The 7,469-nt window shown below is 44.7% G+C and overlaps 1 long non-coding RNA gene across 1 annotated transcript; it reads left to right on the top strand.

Annotated features, from left to right (window-relative positions):
• Window positions 1-2,943: 2,943 nt before the first annotated feature.
• On the top strand, window positions 2,944-7,214 carry LOC144304850 (uncharacterized). Its single transcript, XR_013371844.1, has 3 exons — window positions 2,944-3,081; window positions 5,370-5,558; window positions 6,308-7,214. It is a non-coding gene; the product is annotated as an uncharacterized LOC144304850 (long non-coding RNA).
• The last annotated feature ends 255 nt before the right edge of the window (window positions 7,215-7,469 follow it).

Below are 7,469 nucleotides of genomic sequence, written 5' to 3'. Positions count from 1 at the left end.
AGCAAAAAGTACAGTTGAAAATGTCCACATAAATGTGCAATAAAAATCTGAGTAGAGGGATCCCTGGGTGGCGCAGCGGTTTAGCGCCTGCCTTTGGCCCAGGGCACGATCCTGGAGACCCGGGATCGAATCCCACGTCGGGCTCCCGGTGCATGGAGCCTGCTTCTCCCTCTGCCTATGTCTCTGCCTCTCTCTCTCTCTCTCTGTGTGACTATCATAAATAAATAAAAATTTAAAAAAAAATCTGAGTAGGACACACAGGGGGAACACTGCATTTTAGATCTCAGGGGTCATTTGATTCTAAATGGCAACTTCAAGTTAGGAGGCTCTTCACAGAGGTACCTGGTGAGATTTCTATACTTGAGTCTGACAACTAAGGCACAGGCAGGACACAAGGGGTGAAGAGTGTAATCTGGTGAAAATAAAAAGCTCATGTGGAATAGGTTTCCATGTTTATTAGACGTTCCCCCACCGTGAACAGGAGACAAAGGTGGGAAGGGTCAGAGTCGAAGGTTCTACTTCCTAACCACCTGGCCACCTAATATGACATGGATTTTGGGCTGAGTAATCAACAAGCCAAGCAACCCATTATAAGAATTTCTACCTTCTGGCACAACTTTCTAGCTGGCTTACCCTGAGACCCTTATAGGTCAACAAACATCACCTGCACTAACAGCAAACACATTCATTTACTTAAGGAATGTTCATTGAGCATCTACTATGTGCCAGGCATCGTTCTAAGCACTAGAAACACAGCAAGTAACAAAAGAAACTAAAACAAAACAAACAAAATCCAAAAAGCAAAAAGCTTGCCCTCAAGGAACTTACTTTCTGGAGAAGGCGAGACAGACATTAATGTGATAAGGACACAGCTTTGCCTTACCAAAGAGTTGTTTTTCAAACTAGCAGCTAAAGAAGAAAGAAAAGGAAGAAAAGCAGTGTGTGCAAAGAAATGAGAAATGACCCGTAACCTCCTCAGTCTCCATGTACAAATAAAAATCACATTAAAAATGCTTTTGTGATAGACTGTGTAGTAAGCCCCGCCTTGCTGCAGGTGTCCATGATCTGCCACGTGTCCAGGAGCCGTCTTCCATACTTTCAGGAGCAAACGCTCTTCTCTCTCTTCAGTCCGTCCTCCCATCACCCTCCCTTGAGGGGGCCTGACCACCATCAAATGCTGCAATGATTTTATAAGAACACTTCCTCCTGGGCACTCTGCAGACAAGCGCAAGACAGAGAGAGTGCCAGTCTCGAGTGATGGCCACCCTGGGTCCTCAGGGACCAGAGGTCTTAAGGTGGAGTTGGGTGTATTGGTCATGAGTTAGGATTATGAGTCACCCTGATCGAGAAGATGGATTGAAGTAAATTAAATCGTTGGTCCACAGTTTTCACTTCCCTGTTGCAGCGATGTACATCCACACCTTTGCCATGGTCTCCCAGAAGCATGAGACCCTTCCTCTCCGCCCCCCATGCCTTTCCTCATCTGTGACCTTGTACACAATCTTCGTTTCTACTCTTAGCCAAGAAAGACTCTTCCCTGCAAAGCAGCTCCTCCAAATCCCCTTGGGAAACCATTGCTCTCATTCACCCACTTCCATTTTGGTTCCCACAGGACCACTTTGGTAAGTAGTCAAGGCAGACCTTAACATTTAGACCTGTCACAATACAACCCACGTCTGCCTTTCTAATCTTATTTACTGCTATTTCATTTCCTTATCCTGAATGTCCAGCCAACAAGAACTACTTCGGGTTTCCTGTATAATCCCCAGAGAATGCCCATCTTCCCGCCGTGAGGCTCCTTCTCCCTACACTGGAAACTCTTCATCTCCTCTGTCTCTTCTACCTTATCAAACGCTACCCATCCCTCAAAGGACAGCTCCAACATCACCTCCTCAAGGCTCTGCTTAATCCCGCCACATCCTTCCTCTGGGTCCTCAGTCATCCAACAGCATCACTGTGCTCCCTGCCATTATAATTACAGGAGTTTAATCTTGCTACATCCATCCATCCTAAATCAATTTGTAAAATGTTAGCTTGCTCATTCCCAATAAATGTATGTTTATTTCATTTATAAGTTATACACACACATACACACACACACATAATCTAACATTGCATTATTATTTACACCATAGAACTTACACAAAACAGACATTTTTCAAAAACAGGAGCCCCAACATTTCCTTCTGATACCCTTCAGATTGCATCGTGCACTCCTTGGTATAGGCAACTGTGCTTTGGAGATGATCATCTTGGAAGCTAGAATCTATGCATGATCCATATTTCAACTCCTCCCCCAACAGAGCTGCTGAATCTAACACGGTGCCATAATATCATAAGAGACAGAAATTATTTATTGAATGGGTGGATGCATCTCTCCCCTTGCAAGGCAGGACGTCGTAATGTAGAAGACAAAGGAATCCGGGTCAGCCCCTCACTGGCTGTGCGACCTACAGCACTTCACTTGATATTTCTGGGCTTCAGTTTTCTCACTGTGAAAAATATAAGAAGATGATATGGTCTCTTCAGCTCCTTGGAACTCCAATGTTTAGAATGCTAAGAGATCGGGGTGATAACACCCCAGCATGATGGGAAGACTGAAGGGAGATCAATTTATAAAACTCCTCCAAGAAAGGCAAGAGGGAACTTGAGCATTTTGATCATCGTTACTAACAGAGCCACTACCCTGCCTTGTGCACATGGATCAGACAAAGCCAGACTTTCATCCTGGAAGGCTGTACACGGTGCTGCACAATCCTCTCTGAAGGAGGAAGCCTGAGGATGGTGCTCTGACAGCCGGCATCACGGCCCTTCTCAGCCCAGCTCCCACAGCAGAGCCAGTCAGATAAACCAAAAATCCAGATGTAAGGGTGTGGGCCATATGTGGTCACAATGCACAAAACTTCAAACTTGGGGCCGGTTTAAAACAACTGTCAGGAGAAACTTCTCCTCATTTGCCTGGCTTCAGCATGTCTGGAGGAACAGTGTGTGGAGCTTTTACCTTTCTCTGAGGCCTCGTGCGTGGGCCACGGCCAAGGGCAGATTTCCGGACCTATCAGACCAATTATTTCACAGGACATAGTAAGTCCTTAGTCTGATGTTCCTTTTATTTCCATTACTATCTCATTCGATCAGCTTCTAAGTGTAGTGACAGGACTTGGCTTCCTTCCCGTGAGAGTTCTATCCTGTCCAGTCCTTATAGCCTAAAAGAATTTTTTTTTTTTTAACTAATGGCTACAATACTTTTTCTTTCTTAGCTTTAGGCCATGGCTCCTGGTCCTGCCATCCCAGAAAATGGTGACTAATCCCTCTCTCTCATTTCTATGGTTACCTTGAAGGTATTTATAGACTGCGGTCACTTCCTCCATAGAAGCCTTTCTTTTGGGAGGATATAAATTACTTCTTATGTCAGACCACTCGAGTTTGCTCTTCCAACATTCTATCATTTTTGTGGCCTTTCTTTTATTTCCTCTACATTTTATTTCCTTCTTAAACTGTGGGGATGTGAACCACAGCTGACTTTCCAGATGTGGTTAGAATCTGTTCGGGTGAGCTGAACAATGCAATTGCCCACCTGATCCCTTTGCCATACACCCTTCACGCGAAAATAGGATTGGTGGTGCCATGCAAAACCCTATTTAGTTGTCATTCGCTCTTCATCTTAGGTGTTTCTCAGACACCAGCTCTGCAGTTAAGGAGTCTTGCTCTCATTTGGATCTGGCTGCTTGCATCCATGTTTGAGTATGAAATTGTGTATTCATTGTGACCGCTTCTCATCCTTCCGGGGCAGATCCTATTTCTAATCGATGCAAGTCACCTGGCCTTTTTAGTTCAAACCAAACCTTCTGTGGTGTGTGTGTGTTTCTAAGTCATCCAGTCTGGCTAATCGCAAAAAAAAAAGAAAAAGAAAAAAAGAAAAGAAAAAAAAGAAAAGAAAAGAAAAGAAAAGAAAAGAAAAGAAAAGAAAAGAAAGAAATCTAATGATTGCTAACTATCAGACACTGTTAGTAAAAAAGTCCTGCTTTTAGAGGATCTCAAGGCAGCTTGAAGAACATGCCCGTTTTACACCCTGTCACTCCTCTCTGTGGTGATCTGAGAGCACTGTTTTCCCTCTAAAATCAGAAGTACTTGGTTTTGGTCTCAGCTCCGGCGTCTGGCTATATCCTGCTATCCCAGATAAAGGATTCTGAGTCCCCAGACCTACACCGATCAATGTGGTAGCCATTAGCCACATGTGGCTATTTAAAGCTAATGACATTAATCAAATATGTTAACTGAAATAAAATGAACTAAAATCAAATAACATTTAAAATTCAGTTTCCTGAGCTTCACTAACTTCCAAGTGCTCAAGCCACAGTTGCTAGTGTCTATCGGATAGCACAAATATGCAATGTTTTCATCACCACAGAAAGTTCTAGAGGGCAGTGCTGCTCCAGAAAGTTGGGCCCTACTGCTTCCCCTTCTTTATGTTCTATAGACCTCACCACAAGGCAGTCATTTCTTCTCTCCCTTGTATACATTTTCAGTTCTCATCAAAGTTTTTCTCAAAGAAGATGGTGAATAGCTGGTCCCTGCCTTCACTCATCCAGATAGCACTCACTGACCACTGACTATAGGCAGGCCCTGCTCCTGGATCTTGGAATAAATAGTGAACCAGGGAAAGTCCTCATCCATCTGTGGTTTCTATTCTAGTGAATGATAACACAACATATACAATCAACACAACAAACAATCTACAATCAATACACAATAGACAAACAAGTATATATACTAACGTCTTTGGAAAGCTGTAAAGAGGGGAAAGAGGCAGGGCATGCAGGGAGGCAGCCATCAGGGAAGGGTTCTCTCACAAGGAGGTATGTGAGCAGACACCTGAGCAGAGGGAGGGGGTGAACCAGGTGATGCTTTGGAAGAAGAGTGAGGGCCAAGGCCACAAGGCAGGAATGAGCCTGCCATGTCTGCTGCAGTAAGGGCGGCTGACAGGGCTGGAGAGAAGAAAGCAGGAGAGGGCCAGAAGAGGTGAAACCAGGTTTCGTAAGGCTTGAAGCGTATGCAGTTTGGGGAACCCTTTAATTATGACACAGAAAATAAAATTCCTAATATAAAACTGCTCAGGGACCCTCTCAAATCTCAGAAAGGACCTGTGCCAAATGAGGGCCCATGAAACTTAGACTTCACTCACCTGAAACTAAAGCTCCTTCTGGTGGAAAAAGATGTCAAAGAGATGGAGGTGGGAGCGAGGCACAGACTAGACTTGTCTGGTCTTATAGAGCATGAGAAGGACGGGAGCCATGGGATGGGGTTTTGAGTGCAGAAGAGCCAGGCTCTGCTTTGCATTTTAAAACATTTTTTGATTTATACTTTCCCAGGCTTCCAAGCAGGAAATTGACACCGGAAACAAGGACAATGGAGGAAAGGAAGGAGACTAATGAAGTAGGGGGCAAGAGCTAACCATGCTTACACCAGGATCAAGAGCGTGCAAAATGGGAGGAATAAGCAGTGGGTAGGAGGGCACTTTGAAGAGAACCTGCAGAACTGCTGGTGGCTTTGCTGTGCAGGTAACAGAACCCTCTGTTTGCAGCTGAAGGAACAGAAAAAGTGGTGGTAGATTTTACCAAGAGGGTTAAGCACCAACTTTGGAAGAGAAAATGAGGAGTTCAGTTTGCCCACATTCAGTTTAAGCTGCTTTTATGCATTGAAGCAGAAGTGCTGACGAGCCACTTGGTGATATATATCTAGAACTCAGAGGAAAGAAGGGCTTAACATACACATTTGAGTGTTATCTGCCCACGGATCGTATTTAAAGTTATGGCAGTGGATGAAAATATTTAGGGAGTTAATGTAGATGGAGAAGAGGGTTTAGAGTTAAGTTCCTGGAGACTCTAACATTCCATGGAACAACCCTCCTTAAAATGGAAAAGATCCTGAGCTTTAACTGTTCTCACTTTGATTCTTTCCCCCTTCGATTCATGGGCCAAAACTCTCCAAAAGCAATTCAGGAAAGAGAAGACACTGCCTATTTCATTCACTACAAAATCCCCACGGCCTCGCCTGGCACTGGCACAGACTCACTAAGTATTCAGTGAAATGTGAGCTCGGCCCTCTCACGGCCTCCAAGCTGCCCTCACCGTCCAAGCTGACTTTACAGTGGTCACCCCCATGACCCACCAGGGTTCCTGAGTTTGGTGGCCCAGAGGAATTCTAACCAAGACTCATATGCTCTGTTCCTTGTACACGTAAACATCTGTCTCACCCCACACCAAATCTTCTTGCTATCACTGTGCTCACTGACAATGCTTGATTCTAGGGAATAAAGATGCTGTTCCACACATGCCCTCCGAAGAAGGTACCGTTTGGGAAGGGCACAGGCATGCGCCATTGAGCTCCACAGCTGGAGGCACTGATTGCACGAAAAGCACCTGGGCACGTCACCAAGCCACAGATGGTGACTACGCGCGACCCCAGTTGATGAGAGCTGGACAGTGGTGTTTAGTGGAAACGGCTTTGGAACTCTAAGGAAGCATTTGGATCTCTAAGGATCTAGTGAATGGATACAACGGATTCTTGACTTCCGTGTATTAATTGTTCCTCATCACATTCAATATGTAGGTACACCTTATAGGTTTTGCCTCCAAAACTTACCTCATGTGCATTTACTTCCCTCCGCTGCCAGTGCCTGGACCTAAGTCCAGGTAGCACCTCCACTAGAATCCTCCACTAGCCTTTGGAATGCACCCCATCCAGTTTACATGCTTGCCCTCGTCCCCATTTCTCTTCTTTGAGTATAGACAGAGCCCAGGGACAAACCGGATTTAAAACACCAGATTTTGGCAAGTTAATTTTAAAGATACTTCTCTGGGAAAGGGCAGTTGACTATATCCTCCTCAAGTTTAGCACGCTCCCTTAAGTGAAGCACCTTCAACCCTGCTTTGCCTGCAGAGAGTTCTTTAAGGATGCTCAACTGAAGCGCCCGCTTTTCCTTCTTCCTATTAAAAATGGTTCTCGGATGCTTTTATTCTTAGAGATGCCATTCTATTGTAGCACCAATATAGTTACATAAGCGCATCGTTTCATGCTCTATTCACCTTCTGGATCTTTTAACCCGACCCCTCTCAGCTGAGAAAAGAAATACTATGGGTTTAAATCTATCTGCTATCAGCTGCAGTAGGGCAATTCTTACCCTAGGGCCCCAAACCCTCATTTCAGATGGACTAATCCAGACCTCTTTTGGTGGCAATGCTATTTCCTCTGCTACCTGGTTTGGCTGTGTGCTGAGCCCCAGTTATATTTAGGCAGTGGAGGGGAAAAATAGGGATATTAACCTCTAACACTGATGAAAATAATAGCCACAATAAAATCGGGATGAAAAACGCAGGGGTAGTAATTATTCTGCTCTTACCTTACCCCAGAGGAAATAGTTTTCAGATAGAGCCTTAGGAATTTGTAAAAGGTCCCTCTGTTTGGGGTTT

Source organism: Canis aureus, chromosome 3 (assembly GCF_053574225.1).
Source record: "Canis aureus isolate CA01 chromosome 3, VMU_Caureus_v.1.0, whole genome shotgun sequence".
Taxonomy (NCBI): domain Eukaryota; kingdom Metazoa; phylum Chordata; class Mammalia; order Carnivora; family Canidae; genus Canis; species Canis aureus.
Note: the sequence above shows the minus strand (reverse complement) of the source record. Positions and strands in the feature narration are given on the sequence as shown.